Source organism: Hemicordylus capensis, chromosome 1 (assembly GCF_027244095.1).
Source record: "Hemicordylus capensis ecotype Gifberg chromosome 1, rHemCap1.1.pri, whole genome shotgun sequence".
Lineage (NCBI taxonomy): Eukaryota > Metazoa > Chordata > Lepidosauria > Squamata > Cordylidae > Hemicordylus > Hemicordylus capensis.
In genome coordinates this window covers 278230884-278254476 of record NC_069657.1, presented here as the reverse complement: position 1 = coordinate 278254476, position 23593 = coordinate 278230884, and the positions used below count along the sequence as shown (strand labels likewise).

Genomic DNA, 23593 nt, shown 5'->3' with positions numbered 1-23593 from the left:
CAACTTTCCCTCCCTTTGAACCCTCTGTTTTCTGAACCTAAGGGTACATGGATTGACATACCTCCTGGTTCTTTAAAAGCAAGCTCTCTGCACAACATGGGACCCCAGGGCCATCCACTCAGTACACAGCAAGTGGAGGGGTTGGGTGGGGGGTTCTATGTCCTCCCCTGCTGCATCCAGCCACCTAAACTGCACATCACTCTCCCTGGCACTAGCAAGGTCTTTGGGGGGAACTGTGCATTTGCATTTTGAAAGAAACTGCAAGGAGATGTACATGAGCAGAGGCTGTTGGAGAGTAAGAGAGTGGAGGTCATCATGGAAACCATGTATGGAATGTTCAGGGCAGTGATTCAAACAATGACAGGTGGTGACAGGTGGGACAGTTAGAAGGAGAAGGAGCTGAGAGCAAGAACACATGTGTGAGACTGAACAAGGGAGTTTGTTCAGGGTGGTTTTGTGAGAAATGTTTGTAGTTTATTGTTCAGAATCTGTAAGAGGCCAGTAGTAAACTGGAGCTGTACTCTGAGTGTGTAGTTTAAAGCCCAAGTAGGATGCATATGAGAGAAAACTGTCTCGGGGCAAAATTCCATGTTAAATGCCATGTTAAACAGACATAAAGTCTGGGTTGTTAACACCAAGTTCCACAAACAAATTAAATACCCCTGGTGGCGCAGTGGTAAAGTGGAGTGGAGCCCCTGGTGGCGCAGTGGTAAAACTGCCGCCCTGTAACCAGAAGGTTACAAGTTCGATCCTGACCAGGGGCTCAAAGTTGACTCAGCCTTCCATCCTTCCGAGGTTGGTAAAATGAGTACCCAGAATGTTGGGGGCAATATGCTAAATCATTGTAAACCGCTTAGAGAGCTCCGGCTATAGAGCAGTATATAAATGTAAGTGCTATTGCTATTGCTATTGCTAAATACATCTGTCCTAAGTTATTTCACATACCTAAGAGCTAAATATAAAAAGGATAAAATTCTCTGAGCCCTTTCTCATGACCCATGAAAAAGAGCTTGAAGGGGCAGGGGAGGAAGTCTAAAAAAACATACCTCACCGGCAGACAATCCTCTCTGGCATGGAGATTGCTAGGGGTGTGCAATTCGTATTTTCGGTGTTTTGATTCGGATCCAAACCGAAACACCCCTGTTCTGTTCTGTATCCGAATATGGCCCATCCGAATCACCCCTGATTCGATTCGGATCTGAATTAATCCGAATCTGAATTGATTTGGATTAAAAAATGGGTCCTGAGGCAAAATGGTGGGGTGGGGTGGTAGTGCCCAATGGATGGAGGCTACCACCCAAATTTCAGGGGGATTGGGCAAAGGGCTGATTTTTGGTGAATTGTTGAAGTTTTAGTGTCTTTGGGGCAGATCGGGGGCATAACGTGGGATCTGGGCCAAAAGAGTGGGGTGGGGTGGTAGTGCCTAATGGGTGGAGGCTACCACCCCAATTGCAGAGTGATTGGGCAGAGGGCTAATTTTTGGTGAATTTCTGAAGTTCACACATTTTTAAGGTTTTCCCCCCATTAGGTATAATGGAGGGTGTATCGCTTCACGTCGGGGGGAAAGGGGTGACCTAGAGTGGTGTGGGGTTGGTGGTAGTGTGGGGTAGGGGCAAGGAAGCTACCTGAATTTTTTCAAAGGATTTGTGCAGAGGGCTGATTTTTGGTGAATTGTTGAAGTTTACGTGTCTTTAAGGTTTTTCCTCATAAGTTATAATAAGATGGAGCTTTCAGCAGCCCCATAAGTGCACTTGGGGGGTGCTGGGGTGGCCCAGAGCGAGTGGTGGTGTAGTGCACATAGAGTGCCAACCACCCCCATGGGTTTCTAACCAATGGCATACAGGGTTCTGTTGTTTCTGAGGTATTCTGAGTGTGGATTCTATGATAGCAAATGAGATTTTCAATGAGACACCATGAATCCACTCTTATTTGCTATCATAGAATCCACACTCAGAACACCCCAGAAACAACAGAACCCTGTACCCCATGGGTTAGAAAGTTGTTCTAGTAAAAACTAATCAGCCTACTTTCCTTTCACTGTTGCTACAACTGGACTATATTTGGTTCAAATCGAGGTCCACAAGTTAGAATGCTTGCACCACAAATGTTCATGTGTCCGCCATCTTGTTTTGGGGTGGATGACATCATTACAGACTACACTATTGTCATCACAGACTGCATCATTGGGGCATCCCTATGTGTCCCTACAGCTGTAACAAATTTGGTTCAAATTGGCTAGACTGTCCACAAGGTAGTGCACTTGCACCTCAAAGGTGAATGTGTCTGCCATCTTGAATTGGGGTGGATGACATCATCACAAACCACACCACTGAGGTGTCCCTGTGTGTCACTCACTACAACTGTACCTAATTTGGTCCAAATCAATTAGACAGTCCACAAGTTAGCCCACTTGCACCTCAAAAGTTTACGTGTTTGCCATCTTGAATTGGATTGGATGACATCATAACAAACTATGCCATTGAGGTGTCCCTGTGTGTCACTCACTATTGTTGTAGTGGTGGGGAATAAAAGAATTAGTGCCAGCAGAGCAGCTAGCCATTACAGGGGAAGGGAAATCAGTAATTTAGTAACTGTTTCCACTTCCAACTGCTTTGTCAGCTCTCAGGCCTTGAGGAGTGGCTGCAACTCCCTCAGAGCCTGGCCTTGCTCCTCTGCAATGCCAGGTCAGTTCAGAATAAGACCAAAATCATCCATGACTTGATCATGGATGAGGAAGATGACCTGGCTTGTATAACTGAGAGCTGGTTAGGGGAGGCGAGTGGTCCAGTGCGGGCTCAGATACTCCCTCCAGGTTACTCTGTTGTGGAGCAGGCATGGGGAAGTGGGCAGGGGATGGGGTGGCTGTGGTCCATAAGAATACCCTTACCAGGGCCCCTGTGAGACAGTTGACTTATATTGAGTGTGTATGTTTGAGGCTGGGTACCAGGGATAGATTGGAAATTCTGTTGGTGTACCGTTCACCCCGCTGCCCAACTGACTCCCTAACTGAGCTGATGGAGCTGGTCGCAGTGTTGGTATTGGAGTCTCCCAGGCTGCTGGTGCTGGGGAATTTCAATATCCACTTTGGTGTTGGCTTATCTGGTGCGACACAGGAGTTCATAGCGGCCATGACAACTATGGGCCTATCCCAACTAGTTTCTGAACCAACTCATATTGCTGGCCACACACTCGATTTGGTCTTTTGTTTGGATCAGGGGGTTGTTCCGTGGGTGAGGGATCTGATCGTTTCCCCATTGTCATGGATGGGCCACTACCTGGTTAAGATTGGTTTCACAGCCACTACCCACGCCTGCAGGGGTGATGGACCTATTAGTATGGTCTACCCAGGAAGGTTCCTGGATTCTGCAGGTTTTCAAAAGGCCTTGGATGGTTTTGAAGTTGGTGCAGCCAGTGATTCTGTCGATGCCCTGGGGGGAACCTGGAATAGGGAACTCACCAGGTCAGTAGACATGATCTAAGCATCCCTTCCAACCTGCTTCAAAAATGGCCCCATGGTATACAAGGACTGAAGCGGTTGGCTAGGCAACTGGAACACAAATGGAGGAGAACTCGGCTCGAATTTGACAGGATGCAGCTATAGGACCCATTTGAAGGCTTAAGCAGTAGCGGTGCATGCAGCAAAAATATGGGATTTTGGTCAGTCCACATTGCATCTGCAGGTTGGTGTTCAGCAGAGCTATACCCGTCATGAGGAGTTTATTTTGCTCCTTCTGTTTCAAAACAGTTCCCGGAGGTGTTCTGCTGTGACGCTTTTAATGGATTCCTTGCAGATAAAATATCCTGTATTTGGGCTGACTTGGACTCCACTATTTCTGCAGGGTCTATGAAGGAGGTGTCCAGCAATCCCTCTTGCAGTGTTAGGTTGGATCAGTTTCAATCTGTGACTCCTGAGGAGTGGACAAGCTGCTTGGGATGTTACGGCCTACCAATTCTTCTCTGGATCCTTGCCCAACTTGGCTGCTTCTATCTAGCAGGGAGATTGTTGGAGGTGGCCTAGTTAATATCATAACTGCATTGCTGAGGGAAGGTAGGATGCCTCCATGTTTGAAGGAGGCAATGGTTAGACCTCTCCTTAAGAAGCCTTCACTGGATCCCTTAGCAATGGATAGTTATAGGGCAATCTCTAATCTCCCTTGGTTGGGCAAGGTGATCAAGAGGGTGCTGGCCAACCAGTTCCAGGCAGTTTTGGAGGAAACTGATTATCTAGACCCATTTCAAACTGGCTTTAGAGCTGGCTATGGGGTTCAGACAGCCTTGGTTGGCCTGATGGATGACCTCTACTGGAGAATGGATGGAGGGAGTGTGACTTTGTTGGGTCTTTTGGATCTCTTGGCAGCGTTTGATACCATTGACCATGGTATCCTTCTGGGTTGCCTGGGGGGGTTGGGGATAGGGGGCACTGCTTTGCAGTGGTTCCGCTCCTATCTCTTGGGTAGATTCCAGATGGTGAACCTTGGTGACAGTTGCTCCTCAAAACAGGAGCTGTTATATGGAGTCCCTCAGGGCTCCATTCTGTCACCAATGCTTTTTAATATCTACATGAAACCACTAGGTGAGGTCATCAGGCGGTCTGGTGCTGGGTGTTATCAGTATGCTGATGACACCCAAGTCTACTTCTCCTTTTCATCTGCATCATCAGGAAATGGTGTTCATTCCCTAAATGCCTGCCTACAGACAGTAATGGGCTGGATGAGGGATAACAAATTGAGACTGAATCCAAGCAAGACAGACGTGCTTATTGTAGGGGCTCAGAATCTGAGGGATGAGTTAGATTTCACTGTGCTGGATGGGGTTACACTCCCCCAGAAGGAGCAGGTGCACAGCTTGGGAGTACTCCTGGACCCAGGTCTCACCCTGGTATCTCAGGTAGAGGCTATGGCCAGGAGTGCTTTCTATCAGCTTCGGCTGATTCAACAGCTGCATCCATTCCTTGAGGATGTGGGACTGCCTTTGTATGTAATTCGGAAACTTCAGTTAGTTCAAATGTGAGAGCCAGCTTGGTCTCTGTGGCAACCCAGAGAGACCTTATTATGCCTGTTTTGAAACAGTTACACTGGCTCCCAATAAGTTTCCAGGAAAATATAAAGTGCTTGTTATTACCTTTAAAGCCCTGAATGGCTTAAGTCCAGGTTACCTCAGAGAAGGCATTCTTCTGCATGATCCCCACCACACGTTAAGGTCATCTGAAGAAGTCCATCTCCATTACTGTGTCTGGTGGTGACTCAGAGGCGGACCTTCTCTGTAACCGCTCCTGGACTGTGGAATGCACTCCCTGCAGAAATCCACTATTTGAATTCTTTATTGGCCTTCAGGAGAGCCCTTAAAACCTATCTGTTTGGCCTGGCATTCCAGGATTTTTAAATAGTTGTAATTGGTTTTAATGTTTTAGCCTGGTTTTTCAGGGTTTTCAAATTGTTCTGATTATATAATTGCTGTTTTATGGTGTTTTAATTGTTAATTGTTTTACGCTGTTTTATAATTTCTGTTTTAATTGTTAACTGATTTTAATGATATTTTTAAAATTGTAAACCACCCTGAGCCATTTTGGAATGGCGGTATAAAAAAACTGAATAAATAAATAATAAAATAACTGTACCAGATTTGGTTCAAATGGGTTAGACAGTCCACAAATTAGCCCACTTGCACCTCAGATGTTCACGTGGCCGCCATCCTGAATTGGAATGGATGACATCATCACACACCATGCCTTTACACATCCCTGTGTCCCTACAGCTGTAGCAAATTTAGTTCATAACGGTTAAGTGGTTCACAAGTTAGCTCACTTGTGCCTCAAAAGTTTATGGTTCCCCCATCTTGAATCAGGGTGGATGACATCATCACAAACTACACCACTGAGGTGTCACTCTGCATCACTCACTACAACTGTACCTAATTTGGTTCAAATCAATTAGACAGTCCACAAGTCCAGCCTTTTTTTTTTTAATGGCTGCTGGGGGGAAAATGGCCGCTGCACATGTGCAAATGGTCCCTGTGAGGTCCGAGGCCATGCCAGGCCTCACAGAGGCCATTTGAGCATGCTCAGTGGCCTCCAAAATGGCCGCCTCACCAGTATACAGAGGACTGAACAGGTCATAAAGGATTATTAAAATGAGCCGTGGCGGTGATTTAAGAGGCCGGCAAGGGGGACCTTTGTGGACCCCCTGTGGCCTTTAGGAAGCCCCCTGAAGGGGAAACAGGGAAATAAAAAATATTCGTGAAGCCCCCCGCCCAGACCGAACTGAACCAGCAGAGGAGGGTTCAGGGGATGCTGGACCAAACTGGCCCAGTCCGGTTTGGGTGCAGTTTGCACCTGAACCAGACTGGGCCAGCCGGTTCCGTGCACATCCCTACAAACTACGGCATTGAGGTATCCCTATGTTTCCCTGCAGCTGCAGCCCTGGCCACTCAATGCCATCCATTCAGCTTTTGCATGTGCTTTCCTCCACTGCCATACATCTATATTTCCTGGATGCATGAGAATGCACCCCACACACAAACCCCCGCCCCAGAACTGTGCTGCACCCACCCACCGGTCATCTCTTTAAATTTCTTTTTGTGGTGCCTCAGCCTTTTCCTTGCACTGGTGGGCAGTGCGCTGGTAAGCATGGAGAGATATCTGATGTGAGATCCAGCTATAGGTGGCCTCGTTGTAGAACTGGTTCTGGAGCTGAGCCTGCACAGTTCCACAAACAGTTCCACAAACACCTCCGTCTCCACATCCCTCCAAAGTGTGGCACGGACCTTTCTCAAGGCATCCCCATCTTGAATGCTCTCTGTGGCACTGGTGGTGCCAGTGCCACCAGTTCATAGCATGGCAGCAGAAGAGGGCTTCGACTGCATGGCTATTTGGAGCACCTAAGCATCCGGGCATGACAAGATGTTGTGAACCACCAAACACCTGTGGTCATGCAATTGGGAATCTGGGCAGGTGTGTGTTCTGTGCACAATCGTGCAGCACTGGACGTGTGGGTGTGGCCAGGCAATTACTTCTTGTAGTGTGGGAGTAGGCCAAGTGAAGGGACATGCCCTCAAGGCCTCAAAAAAAAGTATCTACTGTACTTCAGACAGGCCCTGATAGTGCAGTCTTCTTCTTATCCGTTCAGTCGTGTCCGATTCTTGGTCACTTTATGGATCAATGCACTCCATGCCGTCCTATCTCGTACAGCCCTTTAATTCCACCATGGTCATTCTGGTGTCATTTTTAATAATAACAAGCCACCGAGTACAAGGCCGTCCCCATCTCCTTCTTCCACTGATCATTCCCAGCATAATTGTCTTTTGAGTGAAGTGTAGTAGAGCACTCCAATCCAAGGGGCAGCTACTAGGCAATAAATACCACCAAGGACAACTAGAGTGCATACGGATGACAGATTAATCAGATGATCATAGAGAGGAACAAGGCGGTGTGCGTGTGTATGTGAGCATGCCAAAGAGAGATGGCCATTGAGAGCTGCGGCATGCATAGAGCTACCGCATTCCTGGGCAGGTTTTGGCCGCCCTCTTTTTTATTACGGTTCCAAAAGCAGCACAAAACTGCCGTTATGATGGCATCCACAGTTGGAGGTAATGCTTTTGCCATCAAACCTCAGGTTTAAGTGGCAAAACTTATTACAAGCCAAAGGTTCAAATGGGCAAACAGATTGATTTTGCCTCGAAATCACGGTTGCATGAATTTGGCCATAACAGAGTTCCACTTTGCCCCATTTAACTATGTGCAAATGCAGCCTTTATGCGGCCTTATTTAAAAAAAAAAAAACTCCAGTTGTTGAGGACTGCTAATTTGGTCAGGGAAATGGTGCTGGGGGAGGAGATCTAACCCTTACCCACCATGCAATTTCCCTTATTGAAATCACTCCTCTCCAAAGCTGCTTTGTACAATCTTTTTTCTGCAGTAAGACTAATAGTAGCATTGGGGTAACAATTTAAACCAGGGAATCTGTTGCTGGATTAGGATTGTATTCACAGCATCAGACAGTTAGTCACTGTTGTCAGCTTTGATGCTCCAGAAGGGTGTGTGTATGTATTCAATCAGCACTGGTGACATATGCCACACCAAACTTCTTTGTAGTTTGCATGCCTGCAGATCCTTGGGCACAGTTGTGTACATTCTGCCAACTGCATGTGAAAAATGTAACATTTGGTGCTCTTAGGGTAACTTTTTGGAATGAGTACAGTTCCTTATTTAACACCAAAAACAGGATCCCCATTTTCCCATCCAGGTTTTCTCGTAGGGGAGAACTACTCTCATAATATCAAATAATATCAAATATGGCTATTGTAAACTGATTTTCAAATAAGAATGATTCACCATGACAAAACAAGTTGAAGAATGTGCCTTCCCCTCTGCCTCGTGCTGTGGGACAGCTCTTTGCCTCACCCCAGTTCTCTGGCCAGCTGCCAAGGCACCTCATTGGGTGCTTTGTCTGTGGAGGGCAGGCTTAGTTGGAGCAACGATCCCAGTGAGCTGCTCCCCTCTCAGTTGGCTCGTGTTTGGCTTCAAGGAGGGAGTGTTGACATGGGCTCTCCTCCTTCATGGCACGGAAGTGGTCTGCTGGGCAGTTTGGTGAGTGGGGAGAGCAGCCCTCAACTGGGGCCGAACGGTACAAGCAGCTGTTGACTGGGGTGAAACGGGGCCAGCGTCTTCCGACCAGTGGGCAGCAGAGTGGCGTAGTCCGGGAGGTCGAGCAGGGCTGCCCCATAGATGATGGCTTGGAAAGGGATTGTTTTGGCTGCTTTGGTGGACATAGTGGTGGGGGTTTGAGAGTTCGGAGGCAGCTTTTCCTCCCTGCCTCACTTGGAGCTCTTGGACTCCATTGGATCCATTGCCCTGCTGGGTTTTAGGCTTTGGGTGCTCTCCCCCACACCACATGCCATTTTTGATCTGGCCACTGAACAGTGTTGGACTGAGAGCCTCTAGGGGCTTTATTGGGGGCTTTTGGGGGGGGTGTTCTGGGGCTGGGGGCTGCACTACTCTCTCCTGCCTGTGGTTACTTGGGTGAGGCTTGTTGCCTGGGGATCCTGGTTGTGACTTTTGACTGTTGGCTTACAATTGTTGGGGCAGTGGGTGCAAATTTTGGTATTCCTTGGGGCAGGTGGCTTCTGCTTGCCGTAGTGTGGGGTTGCCTTTGATTTCAATATGGTACTGAGCTGCTTTGAGGATGCTTCCCCAAAAAAGCTATAGGAAAGATGGGTTGCTGTCCTGTTAACAATCCCAGAAGGCCTCAGCACCAACTTTCCTCTTCTGAGGATGAAGATGACATGGGCATGCTGCGTGCTTTGATTGCTAGAATGGAGGCACTAGAGCACGCTAAGAAGGCCCCTCGAGATCCTTCTGGGGTGCCTAACAAGAGTAGAAAGTGTACCCTGGGGCTGCACATGCCGAGATGCTGAAAGTTTTATCTGACAGGTTGGCTGCGCTTGAGATGGAAGAACAAGAACAAGGATCTCTGCAACTGACATGGGTGACCCAATGCCTCCGGCAGCACCTGCACCTGAAACCCCGGCAGCTCCGGCTACACCGATGCCACCAGCCCCTGACATGACACCGTTGGAAATGTTGACCCTGGCCCCTTCAGGTGATGTAGAGGGGGACCCTCCAGATGATACTGCTGGGCCATGGGCCATGTATCTGTGGTCTTGGCCACCATTGGCTGGCTGGGGTCCAAATGTAATTTGGCCCATTCTGGGGGCCCATATTCAATGCAAGGGTGGCCTGGCAGTGCTTACCCTGGACAATCTGGAGTGGGGGGGGGGTTCCCCATCTCCCTCTGGTTCTTGTGAGCAGGTTTGGCAGGGCTCTGCTGGTACTGGGCAGGGATCAACTACAATGAATTGGATGGGCTTATCCCATGGGAGCCGTCCCTTCACCACGGCATTCTCCTTTCGGTGCCATGGGCCTCCCACTGCTGGCAGCTACCAAGGAGATCCTTAGATGAATATGTTGACATATTTAGGTTATTGTTTAGGGAACCCCAAGTTAACCCCAAGGGGGTTCAGAACAAGGAGCAGGAGGCGACCAAGCACAAACCAGTTGAGAGAAGTTGGAACAATTGGTTGTTGGGATTCACCATCTATATGGGGGTGATCCTGCAGGTGTGACCAGCCCAGGGTCCCGGCTCTTGTAAAATACATGGACATAATACATTGGGGTTTTAAGGACTTTACTGGTTCCTCGTGGGCCCAATATGATGAAAACCTTTGCATGAGGGCTGCTTTAGATTCGTCCTTACCCTGGGATGCCCCCCTTAACAAGCTGTGGTTCCCCATAATGTCACCTTCGCGACCAGTCAATGGCAAGCAAGCGGAGAGCGGCCACTTCCTTTTGAAGCCTTCCGGCTCTTCGAGCACATTGGGCTCTGGTCAGCAGTGGGTTCAACCCCACTTGGTGTCCTGCGAATTCAACATTGGGGGCACTGTTTGAGGACACCATGCCAATTCCAACACGTGTGTAGCCTCTGTGGCTCAAAGCACCCAGTTCTACCTGTAACAGAGCACAGGGCTGTGGAGCAGGTGCTAGGGGATGGCCAGCAATCAAGGCAAAGGGCCCTTACCCCCAACACCTCCTGGAAAAGGGTCACAGCCCAATTAACCTTAGGGTCCTGGCTGAGCTGCTGGTGGATTATCTGGATAAACGGGCCAATGCTTTTCTGTTAAAAGGTTTGGGGGAGGGTTTTAGGATCCCATTGACTTCCCATCGTGAGACCTTCTGTGCACCCAATTTGTGGTCTGTGGAGGAGGTGGTCATGAAGAAGATCAACAAAGAGGTACCTGCAGGTAGAGTGCTGGGCCCTTTTGCCTCTCCCCCCATCCCGCACCTATGCATTTCTCCACTTGGGGTGGTGCCTAAAAAGGCGCTGGGCAAATTTGCGCTATTCACCACCTGTCTTACCCCAAGGGCTCCTCCGTGAATGATGGCATGCTGGAGGAGCTGTGTTCAGTGCAATATACTTCATTTGAGGAGGTGGTGCAGGCTGTGTGGGGTTGCGGCTCTGGTGCTCTCCTTGCTAAATGGGACATTGAGTCAGCTTTCTACCTGCTGCCCATTCACCTGAGAGATTTTGACCTGTTGGGCTTCGCCTTCGAGGGCCAGTTATATGTGGATAGGGCACTCCCCATGGGGTGCTCAATTTCATGTGCTGCTGTTGAAGCATTTAGCACTTTGAATGGCCTGTGCAGCACAGGGCTGACTGTAATGACACGGCATAGGACTTGATGACTTCCTTTTTGTTGGTTCCCAAGATAGTGGTCATTGCCACATGCTCAGGAATTAGGGGATCCCCTTGCCCAGGGAAAGACCGAGGGACCATCCACCCACTTGACTTTTTTGGGTATCAAACTCAATACAATTGCTGGGTACAGCCGCCTGCCCAAAGAGATCTCCTTGGTGCTTTGGGGAGGGCCAGGAAGACCACTCTGAGGGAGTTACAAGTGATATTGGATCTTCTTAATTTCACTTGCTGAGTTATGGCCTTTTTGTGGCAATTGTGTGATGACACGTATGTGATTCAGGCACCACATCATAGGCTGCTTATTACTGAGGGTATGCAGGCATATTTAGCGGTTTGGGACACTTTTCTGAGGGAGTTTAAGGGAGTTTCTTTTTGGAGGTCAGAGCAGCTCCTAAAGGCTGAGCTCCAGGTGCAGTCAGACACAGCAAGCACCTTCAGTTTGGGGGTATTTTTCCGGGAGTGATGGTGGCCTCACCAATGGCATCGCCAGTAGCTGGAAAGATCTTACCTTCCTGGAACTCTTTCCCATCTTTGTGGTGGTCTACCTGTGGGCTGAGGAGTTCAGCAACTCCACGGTCCACTTCTGGTCTGACAACCAGGCGGTGGTCCAGGTGGTGAATTGTCAGACCTCCCATTCCACTCAGGTGATGGGGTTGTTGAGGGCTTTCATTTTTCGCTGCTTGCAGTATAACATTCTTTTTTCTCTTTTGGCCTGGCACATTCCTGGACTTCAGAATGATATCACAAAGGCCCTATCTCATTTCCAGGTAGGGCGCTTCAGGGAATTGGCACCGGAGGCCAGGGAAGAACCAGAACTGATGCGAGTGGAAGCCTGTAGGGCTATCAATGCATCCCTTGCTCCCAGTACCAGGGCTAGCTATGCAAGAAAGGTAGCCTTGTTGAGTTCATTTAGGCAGCAGATGGGCATGCAGGAGCACTGACCTGTCCCACCCGATCACTTTATGCAGTATTTGGTACATCTACACTCCTTGGGGTGGGCAGCTTCTACCCTTTCGGATTACATAGCCACATTGTCATTTGAGTCTCAGGCCAACGTGGTTAGCGACTGCACTGAGGACAGCAAGGTGTGACGCATGTTGGAGGGGTCAGCCAGAGAGCTCCCCCCGCCCCTGGCTCCAGACTGAAGACAGCCTGTTACACTTGACCTGCTAGAGGCCATCCTGGGGATTCTCCACTCTCTGTGTACGTCTGCCTGGGAGGCAGCTCTTTTCTAGGCAGCAGTGGCAGTTTTGTTTTTTGGAGCCTTTCAGCCTGATGACTTGTTGCCACACAGCGGGCGTGCACCTAGTGCTTGGTGCCTGCAGCATAGGGACCTTTCCTTTTCTAGTGCAGGGGTGATGTTGCTGCTGTGTAATTCTAAGACCAACCAGAGAGGTAGGGGACAGAAGATGTACCTGGCTCATTCGGAAAACAGCCCTATCTGCCCTGTCCGGGCCCTGTGCAAGTACATAGCCTTGCGCGCACGCACGCACGCACACACACACACACACACACACACACACACACACACACACAGGCTGTCTCCTGGTGCATGTGGATGGCCTGCCACTTACCCAATATCAGATTTGGTCTGTACTGTGCAAGGCCCTGTTGAGCCTGCGGGAGCCGGTTAAGCTTTTTGGTTTGTACTCCTTTAGGATAGGGGTGGCATCTGTAGCCTGGCATTTGGGCTTCTCTGATTCTGAGATCGAGCAGATTGGGCAATGGAGGTCCAAAGTTTTCTTGTGTACGTGCGTTGAGAGAGTTTTCTTGTTTCCTACTTGTTGCAAGGTATTAACTGTTGTTATTCATTCATTCATTCAATTTTTATACTGCCTTTCTGAAATGGCTCAGGGTGGTTTACAATTAAAAACAGAAATCATTAAAAACAATTAAAACAGAAATACAAATATGAACACCAATTTAAAAAACATCTTAAAAAGCAATTAAACTACCAGAACAATTAAAACCCTGAAAACCAGGTTAACATTCAAACAATTAAAACGAATTAAAAACCCTGAAAGGCCAGGCCAAACAGATGGGCTGTTGGTCTCTTGGCAGGGGCTGGCAGAGCAGTGGCTCCTGTACATGTCTTGATATGCAGCCACTCCTTTGTGTTTTGGGCCCACAGACGAGCCATCACTAGTCATGTGCACGGACCGGTTCGGAGGCCATTCTAAAGGCCTCCAGACCAGTCCGGGCACACGTGGTTTTGGTTCGGGTGGGGGGATTCCAAACAAGTTCGGGGGGGGGCTTTACTTACCCCTCAAGAATGCCGCCATATTTCTTGAAGTAAGCGGGCGGCATACCTCCCTGCCGCCCGCTTCATTCCCCCGCCTCCGCGGCTGCTACTGCTGCTACCTTTGAATCAATACGCAATCGGGCGGCAGGGTATCTCCCAGCCCCTGCCGCCCGGCTCTTCAATGCCCCCCGACTTGGCTTAAATGGCCCTGCCGCCCCAGGACCCCTGCCGCCCCTTCCCTTCCCTTCCCATGCTCCCATTCTCAAGGGGTCGGCAGGAGAACTCCCCCGCCGACCCCGTCCCCTTCCCCAGGCGGCTGCGCTCTAAAGTTAGAGCGGGCGGCGGGAGAGCTCTCAGCCGCCCGCTCGCTTCCCCGCTGCGGCGCTGCAAATGGCTTCTAGGAAGCCTTTAGCACACCTGCGCAAAAGGCTTCCTAGAAGCCATTTGCAGCGCCGCAGCGGGGAAGTGAGCGGGCGGCTGAGAGCTCTCCCGCCGCCCGCTCTAACTTTAGAGCGCAGCCGCCTGGGGAAGGGGACGGGGTCGGCGGGGAAGTTCTCCTGCCGACCCCTTGAGAATGGGAGCATGGGAAGGGAAGGGAAGGGGCGGCAGGGGTCCTGGGGCGGCAGGGCCATTTAAGCCAAGTCGGGGGGCATTGAAGAGCCGGGCGGCAGGGGCTGGGAGATACCCTGCCGCCCGATTGCGTATTGATTCAAAGGTAGCAGCAGTAGCAGCCGCGGAGGCGGGGGAATGAAGCGGGCGGCAGGGAGGTATGCCGCCCGCTTACTTCAAGAAATATGGCGGCATTCTTGAGGGGTAAGTAAAGCCCCCCCCCGAACTTGTTTGGAATCCCCCACCCCAGTGCCGGACCGCAACTCCGCGGTTCCGTGCACACCCCTAGCCATCACCTCAAGGGCTGGATCCCAACTCGCTTTGGGAAAGCGTGCCAGTGTGTGCTGGCTGCAGTGGCTGGGTATGTGTGGAATGCTGTGGAGCCAGTTGCTTCCAGCTTTGTGGGGTTTTATGTTAGTTAAGGTTGCTCTCAGGGTTCTCATAATACATTTAGGGGATAATGATCTGGCCAGGTGAACTGGCCTTTTTTTGATTTAGCAAGCGATGGGGGACTTTAATGCCATTCGTAATTGGTTGCCAGGGGCGGCTATATTGCGGGTGGACTTGTTGCAATGGAGAGTTTGGAGGGGTGTCCAAAGAGTGAAGAGAGTTGAGAGGGCCAGGGAAAAGGTTAATGTGGCCATGGGTCATTATGTAACAGCTCAAGGGGGCTGCTTCATTTCACAGCCTGGAACTGAACATTCACATTCTCATCATCATTCCTGCTTCAGGGCTTCACAGACCTTAAAGACTGTATGGCTTGGGGGAAGTGAAGCCCTAGAAGCTGCCCTAACTCTATGGGTTGGCATTGATGAGGAGGCAGCAGGTTTGCACTGCTTCCACCTTTGAGCCAGGGTGTGTTGCCCTGAGGGGGCTTGGGGAAAGACCTAAAAAATCTGAACCCAGCCTTGTTAGAGCCCGCACTTCAGGGGGTGCAGTTTTTCTGTCCACATCCAGTTTGCCAATTGGCTATTTAATTTTTAATAAAGTTGTGGCCCTTTTATTCCAAATATATTTGTGTTGTCCTTGAGACTGGGGTTGTGGGGGCAATATGGTGATGTGCACTACAGTGGCAGTGTAGTGCATCAAAATAGGTCAGACTTTGCAGAACTCTTGATGAATACGTACACCTTGGTGAGCCATGGCATGTAGTGAGCCATGGCATGTAGCAAAGGCACCCAGGTAGTACATTCATCAGTTCAAGTTTACTATCCTGGAGCATGTTCTTGCTGCTGGGTAATGAATAGATTGTATACTGAATTTCTCTTTATGCTTATTGGAAAAAATGTCATACTCCAAATACATTTCTGCAGTTCTTTTGCATAAGAAAAGTGCATTATTATAATAAAGCTGTAATGAAGACCTACCTTGGTATGAAACATGAGCAGCAGTTCTTCTCACACTTAATAAATGAGGCTTTCTCAAGGAAACCTAGGTGAAGAATGCATATACAGATTATTCTATTTTATTTTTATTTTTCTAAGGAGTTAATTAGACATCATCCTTTCCCCATTTTCCCTAGCAACAAACTTGTGAGGTAGATTAGACTGAAAGATAAGGGCTAAATTCAGACACAATGCAAACCCAGAGGTTGGGCTAAGCAGTTAAGAGTGCATTATGGTTTACCTGATTTACAAAAGGCAAACCATGGTTTAGAGCTGATTGTCTGCTTTTGTTTTCCATGTGCTCAGGACTAGGGATGTGTACAAAACTGGCTTGGCATGTTTGGTTCGAATTTGAACCAGCTTTGAACCAGGGTGGGTAGGTTTGGTTTGGGTAGTGGTTTTGCTCTAATCCCCCCGCCCCAGGTTCAGTTCAAATTTGAACCCAGTTTGAACCAGTTCTAAAAGGTTCTACGTAAGGTATAATGGGGACTTGAACCGGCTCACTAGTCTATGTAGAGCACCTAGGGGCACAAAACCAGGGTGGGTGGTAGGCACCCAGGGGTGCCAACCACTCACTGAACCCTAAAGCAACTAGTGTGATATTTATTGAATTTCTGGAGATTTTTTGAATTTTTGCATTTCTCTCATAGGGAATAATGGGGATTTGAGGCAGCCCCATTCCCCCCCTTTGGGGGTGCCAGGGCACCCCAAGGTGGGTCTGGGGGCATGGTGGGTTGTACCACAACTCCCCCCAGACAGCCCCAAGCAGATACACACACACACACACACACACACCAGAGAAGCTACTCTGATAGAGATACTTTTAAAAAATCCACTATTAATAGTAGGGGCACCCAATTGCCTTGGGGCTTGGTAGGTGGTAGGCACCCCTGGGTGCCTACCACCCACCCATCCCCCTTTTGTGCCCCTGAGTACTCCACATAGGAAATAATGGAGAATAATAAAAAATTCAAAAATTCATTAAAATTGTAGGAGTGTCCAAGTGCTTTGGGGTTTGGGTAGTAGTTGGCACCGATGGGTAATGTGCCATTACCCTTTGCCCATGAGCACATGTTTTGGAGTTTTGGAGGCTCAAACCAGTTTTGGAGGCTCAAACCAGTTCAAATTCAAACCGAACGGGGGGGGGGGTCGAGCAAAACCAAAAACAAACCACCCCACCCCAGTTTGAACCTGGTTCAAATTCAAACTGAACTGGGCAAACCAGTTTTGTGCATACCCCTAGTGGCCTCTGTGGCTTGGAGCACTTTTTATCAGCTTCTGCTGATATGCTAACTGCAACCTTACCTGGATAGAGATAGCTTGACTACAGTTACTCATGCTCTGGTAACCTCTCACTTAGATTACTGCAATGCATTGTATGTGGGGCTGCCTTTGAAAATGGTCTGGAAACTACAGCTGGTACAAAATAGGGCTGCAAGATTATTAACCAGGACTGAATGTTTTGAGAATATTATGCCAGTGCTTCATCAGCTGCACTGTCTCCCAGTCTATTTCCAGGCCCAATTGAAAGTGCTGGTTTTAACCTTTAAAGCCCTAAATGGCTTGGGACTGGGCTACTGGACAGAGCACATTGCCCCATTTGTCCAAGCTTGGACCTCAAGATCTTCTTCAGAGGCCATCCTCCAAATGCTCCTGCCAAACAAGGTGAGGTGGGTGATGATTAGGGAGAGGGCTTTTTCAGGGGTTGCACCCCATTTATGGAATAGCCTCCCCAGTGAGGTTCACCCAACTTCATCACTTTGTTCTTTTAGATGCCAGGCAAAGACGTTTTTGTTCACTTTGTCATTTTAAATTTAAATTTTGATTTTTAAATTTGATTTTAAACTGGTTTTAGGAGTTTTTAAATAGCTTTGTATTGTATTTCTCCTTTTGGTCTGTTATTATTTAATGTGTTATGTATTTTTATTTTATGTTTTAATGCTGTTTTGTGAGCCATCCAAAGTACAATTTGTTATGGGGCAGCTAACAAATAAAGTTTGTTTGTTTTGTTTGTTTGTTTACTTACTTACTTATTAATTAAGAAATTCAATATACCACCCAATCCACAGACTCAGGGCAGTATACAAATATGGGCAGCATCTGAGATTTAAGGGCGGGGTGAATAAACAAACCCCCAATCCAAAAATTAAAGGGCAAACGCTTGGCTCTTCAATAAGGTTTTGAAGGCGGAAAGGGAGGAGGCAGACCGAATCTGGAGGGGAAGAGAATTCCTAAGTGAAAGGGCAGCAACAGAGAAAGCCCTGCCATGGGCCCTAGTACTATGGACCTCTCTGAGACAGGGGGCCGAAAGAAGGGCAACCTGAGAAGATCTCACAAGACAGGACAGGACTCGCCAGGAGAGGCCCAACAGATCAATCAATCAATCTATCTATCTATCTATCTATCTATCTATCCATCTATCCATCGATCTATCGATCTATCATCATATTTTGGACACTATATAACAATGTTTTTCTTTAAATATGGGTTAAAAATATAAATAAATACAGTTATAATGAAAAAGTTTAATAGAGCCAAATGAAAGGAAAGGCAAAGTCATGGACTGAATTGTTTGAAAGGCCAGTTGCATTTGGAGCAAGCTTTAAAAATTTGTGACCCACCAACACAACCTGGGAGGCCACAATATAGAGCTAGTAGTTCGTGTCTGATTTGGTAGATCACAGGTTCTGCAGGCCTGGTTTAGGGTATCAGGACCTTCCATTCAAATTAACTGAAAGGTTGAATGAGCAAGTGATTGTGTCAAAAAAGAAAAGACTAAGCCACTTGTCTTAAGTGAGTGAAGTGATTTCGTCTTCTTCTTCTTCTTACAGAAAGACCAGACAAAGGAATTGGGATGAGTAAGTCATACTCCTGATTAATCTTGAGCTTGCCAGGAGCAGCTTGTCTCTTTGATACAGGTCAGATTGCAAAAGTTACAATATAGTTTATATTGAGGTGACATTGCTTGAGATTGCTTCTCCAACTAATCCTTTCAGCAGCAACTTTAAAGTGGTACAAATTGTTAGTTTCTAACCTGTATGTTTATTGGTGTGTTAGATCAGGTTGTCATGAGAGTGGTGGGGGAAGGCATGCTGACCTCAGACATTTTGCACTTGAAGCAAAAACTCAAAATGTTGTTTTAATGGCACAACAAACACAGATGAGGCCTGAAGACAGAAAAGAAAAAGGCACCAGGAATTTATCGCTGCCCCAACCTACAGCCCCACATCGCCAGAGGGGAGATCATGAAGAGATGGGACAGTAGGAACTAGGAAACTAAATCTGGCTATTTAAAAACTTGAAACAAAATGAACAGGAAAAGCCTTCATAAAACCTAAAGCACTGTTCCCAGGCACCTCTTGGAGGGGTCCAGCAAATACTCTTGTGGTTGATTGTTTTGGGACCGGGGACGTAGCAAGGTTAGAGTGGGTCCTGGGATAAAATGTGCAGACAGCCCCCACCACCTTCTTTTTCAGAGTGGCAGGTGGGGGAGAACAAAGCACAAGCTATCACCCAGCCAGAGCACACACCCCTCAGGGGCTCAGGGCCATTTGTCTTTCTCCTCTCCCTTGGTCAATTATAGCTGCATCCGTTTGGGACAATGTGTTCCTGTGTGCAGAGTGCACGCTTCTGGAACTGAATGTGGGTGATGTCTAAAGGAATCGGGATGGAATCTGGTTCCCACTCAAGACCTTCTAATGAAGGAATACTGATCGAAACTGTACTGGGCCTATTCCCACTGAGGTGACCTGTCTGTACCAATACAAATCTACATCTATGTTACGACAGATCAGAGCGTCTAACATCAGAACCTAATTACTCTACCCTGAGATCAGGTTACTTTGATTTGACTTAAATGTCATTCACACAACTGAAATTCCTGGTGGTTGGGGAGGGCTGGGGGGAGGGGGAGGCAGGAGTATACCTACCTTCCCCCACATGATCTTCTTTTGCTCTGTGCCACACCATGCCACCACATGCACAATCACCACTGTGGTGAGCAGTGTGGCATTTTGGAGCTTGGATAAATGCTGCCCAGCCTCCAGAAACCCCACAATGCACTGCACAAGGAACCTGGTGCAATGGGGGATTCCCCCTCAAGCAGGTCACTCTAGGTGCCCGGCTCTGCAAACGCATGGCCCGGATCCCCAGTAGAAGGCACACTCACAACCTTCTACTTAGGTCATAGCCCAAAGGAAATTCCTGGGCTATCCAGCAGGGCAGAAGGGTTGGCCATGATCCTGGCACTTCACACGAGAAGCCCCACCCTGTTAGGGCTGAGCAAGCCTGGGTCTGCATAGGAGTGAAGGAGGCATTCTCAGAACCGGAGTTACATAGAAATGAGTTGCATGTTTAACCAAAAACTGGCAGCACTTCTATTCAGACATTATCAACACGTCATATTATTCATAGACCTGCACTTCTTGTAAATTCTTCATGCAGTTTAGTTGGCTTAAAAACAAACAAACAGGGATTAGGCAAATTAATGGAAGTGTTGGGGTCTATTACAGACTGTTATGCATTATAGTTATGCAGGTCTTCTGAATACCATTTGTAACCAGTATCCTTGTTAACTGGGTACTCCTGTTACCTGGGCAAAGAAGCATCTTTTAAAGTGGTGACTTTCTTATACTGAGCAGAGGGATAGCAATTATCCCTGTTCATCACATCACAGCATAGCATTCCTCCCAGTGGCTGTTACTGGTGCCTTTCTTGTGTTTTTCTTTTTAGACTTTGAGCCCTTGCAGGACAGACACCACCTTCTCATCCTTTAATCCCTTGGTGAACTGTTTTTGTTAAAAAGCAGCATATAAATATTCTTAGCAATAATAATTCATAATAATTTGTCAGTAATCTCAAGAAACCATTCAATCCTAGCTGTGACATCTCGTACATTTCCATGGGGTCATTTACCATTGTGAGTAATCTGATCTGAATTATCAGTTTAACCTACCTCAAAGGGCTGTTGTGAGAAGAAAAATGAGTTATTCTTGTGCCTGAGCAAATTTTAGCACTGAGATTATAGGTCAATATATGGAAAAACTAATGCCGAACCTTTTCTGAAAAGGACAAATTTAAATAAAAATCCAATCCCACTTTCTTAATGTAAGCCCTATTTTCAGATAGCAACAAAGAGTTTAGTTGAGTGTCTGCCTGAGTTCAGCAAGAGTTTCTACCTGTACCAAGGAAGAAAGCTGGACCCTGCTAATCTGCAAATGTTAGCAAATGTTACAAAGTGTTGTATGAATTAAAACAGCAAAATTTAAAACAATTAAAAGCTGAATAATTAAATCAACTATCAAATGCTTGGTTAAAAAGATGTGTCTTGAAGGCCTTATTGAAAACCAGCAAAAAAATTCAAACTTTGTAACAGCAAGTAGTGAGTTCCAAAGCTCAGGGGCAGTTACAAAGAAGTCTATGAATTTAGGCACTATACTACTACTACTACTACTACTACTATTACTATTACTATTAATAATAATAATAATAATTGCTCACATAGTGTGCAAGAGTACAACAACCTAGTAATGTGTTTGCACTACTTGTACAACTTATGCGAACTGTGCAGACACAACCAGAAAGTAAGAGTAAAAAGACACTGAAATCCAGTCTCAATGGGGGTAACACTATCAAAGCAATCAACACATGGGTAATTCCTGTAACTCAATATACAGCAGGTATTGTTGGTTGGACACAAGCAGAATTGGATGCGCTGGATTGTAAAACCAGGAAAATAATGACCATCAATCATGCCCTGCACCCAAGAAGTAATGTTGATAGGCTGTGCCTGCCAGGAAATGAAGGTGGACGTGGAATGTTGCAACTCAGACAGTCTGTTGGAGGAGGAAAACAAGCATTGGTGAAATACATCAATGAAAGCCAAGAAGAAATGCTACAAGAAGTGAGTAAGATAGGACTGTTGGAAATAAAGGAATCAAAGGATGAATACAAAAGTCAGCAGATGAGGAATCGATGAGAAAAATGACACAACACTAGGGATGTGCATTTCGTTTCGGACACAAAACGTTTTGTGCACAAAACAGGCCATTTCGGCTGTTTTGTAGCCAAAACAAAACACCCAATGCTCAAAACAGAAAATTTTGTAGCCAAAACAAAACATCCCTGTTTCGGATACAAAACGTTTTGTTGTTCGGCTGTTTTGGAACTGCATTTTGCAATTGCAAAAAGTCTTTCTTCTTCAGTCTCCATTTTGAGTTTTGACATCTGTTTGAATTTCCAGCCCTTCCAGCCCACAGATTGGCCAGTGAATGCATGGACTGATCTGCTGGCAATTGCCTCCTTATTCCTTTTAAGCAAATTTAAGGGTAAATTTTACCCTCATTCGCTAGTGGGGCAGTGTGCATTTACCCTCACTGGCCAGTGGGGCAGTGTGCATTTCATTGTTGTTGTTTCACACTGTTGTGTGTAGATCAATTGCACTTTGGGTGGGGGGGATATGGATGTGCATGACCTTTGGAAATCTGCCTGATTTTTTCCAAAGCTCTGCTGTTGTTGATGTGTGATGTTGATGTTATTTGGGTTGGATTCAGGGCAGAAAGGGGCCTTTGGGGGCAGAAGAGTGGTTCAGGTGGTAGTGCCCCAATGGGTGCCTTCTGCCACCCAGATGCCAAAGGAATTGGGAAAAGGGCTGATTTTTTAAAGAATTTCTGAAGTTGACATGTCTTTGGGGCAGATTTGGGGCAGAAAGGGGGCCTGAGGGGCAAAACAGTGGGTTGGGTGGCAGTGCCCCAAGGGGTGCCTGCCACAAGCCAGATTCCAAAGGAATAGGGCAAAGGGCTGATTTCTTAGGAATTGTTGAAGTTTATGCTTCTTTAAGGTTCCCCCCCCCATGGAATAATGGAGGTTTCAGCAGACCCATAACTCCACCTGGGGGGCATTGGGGTGGCCGGGAGCGAGTGGTGGTATAGTGCACATAGGGTACCAACCACCCCATGGGTTGCCAACCCATGGGGTGCTGGGTTCTGTTGTTTCTGAGGTGTTCTGAGTGTAGATTCTCTGGTAGCATATGAGATTTTCAACGGCAAACCATGAATCCACTCTCATATGCTACCAGAAAATCTACACTCAAAACATCTCAGAAACAACAGAACCCAGTACCCCATGGGTTAGCAACCCATGGGGGTGGTTGGCATCCTATGTGCTGAACACCACCACTTGCTCTGGGCCACCCTGGTGCCCCCCAAGTGCAGTTATGGGACAGGAATTATGGAGGTCCATCATTCCCTATGGGGAAGAACTTTACAGATGCGCAAACTCCATTATATCTTTAAAAATCAGCCCTCTGCCCAATTCCTTTGAAATAATTTTGGCAGCTTCCTTGCTCCCACTGGGCATTACCACCCACCCTACTCTGCTCTGGGCCACCCCTTTCCCCCCAGCATGAAGCTATACTTTTGCTGAAACCTCCATTCTTCTCTATGGGAAAAATCCTATACTTCAAAAATTCACCAAAGATCAGCCCTTTGCCCAATTCCTCTGAAATTTGGGTGATAGTTTCCACTCATTGGGCACTACCACCCCCACCCACTATTTTTCCCCCAGAGCCATTTTTTAAAATCCAAAACGTTTCGGATTTGGATTTTGCAATTTCGAACAAAGAACAAAATTGGGGTGTTTCGGATTGACTGATTTCGAACAAAGAACAAAATGGGGGTGTTTCGGATTCGGGCCAAAAACAAAACAGGAGAGGGGTTACGCACAACCCTACACAACACACAATTGCACGGTCAGTTCTTTAATGATATACAATTGAAAGTCAACAATAGTTCAACATGGCAGTGGTTAAAGAAAGGAACATTAAAGAAGGAAATGGAAGATCTCATTTTTGCAGCCCAGGAACAATCAATACAAACAAATGTTATAAAAGCAAAAAATTGATAAGACCCAGAAAGACAGTGAGCCAGGTCTCACGATCAGTGAGACCTGGTTTCTGCAGCAGAGCAGGAGCCCTGGGCAGCCGGATCAGCTGCCCACACGATTTCCGGCTCTGTGACAGAGCCAGCGGGGGCTGGGGAGCTCGGGGGCCGTGCGGCCCCCAGAAGCTACAGTATGCCCTGCGCAAGTGCCAGGAGGCGGCTTCCCGGCTT

The 23593-nt window shown here is 47.5% G+C and overlaps 1 long non-coding RNA gene across 1 annotated transcript; it reads left to right on the top strand.

Annotated features, from left to right (window-relative positions):
* The first annotated feature begins 366 nt into the window (after positions 1-366).
* LOC128326196 (uncharacterized) lies at positions 367-18435 on the top strand. The gene is made up of 3 exons (XR_008307885.1): positions 367-419; positions 9428-9596; positions 18317-18435. It is a non-coding gene; the product is annotated as an uncharacterized LOC128326196 (long non-coding RNA).
* The last annotated feature ends 5158 nt before the right edge of the window (positions 18436-23593 follow it).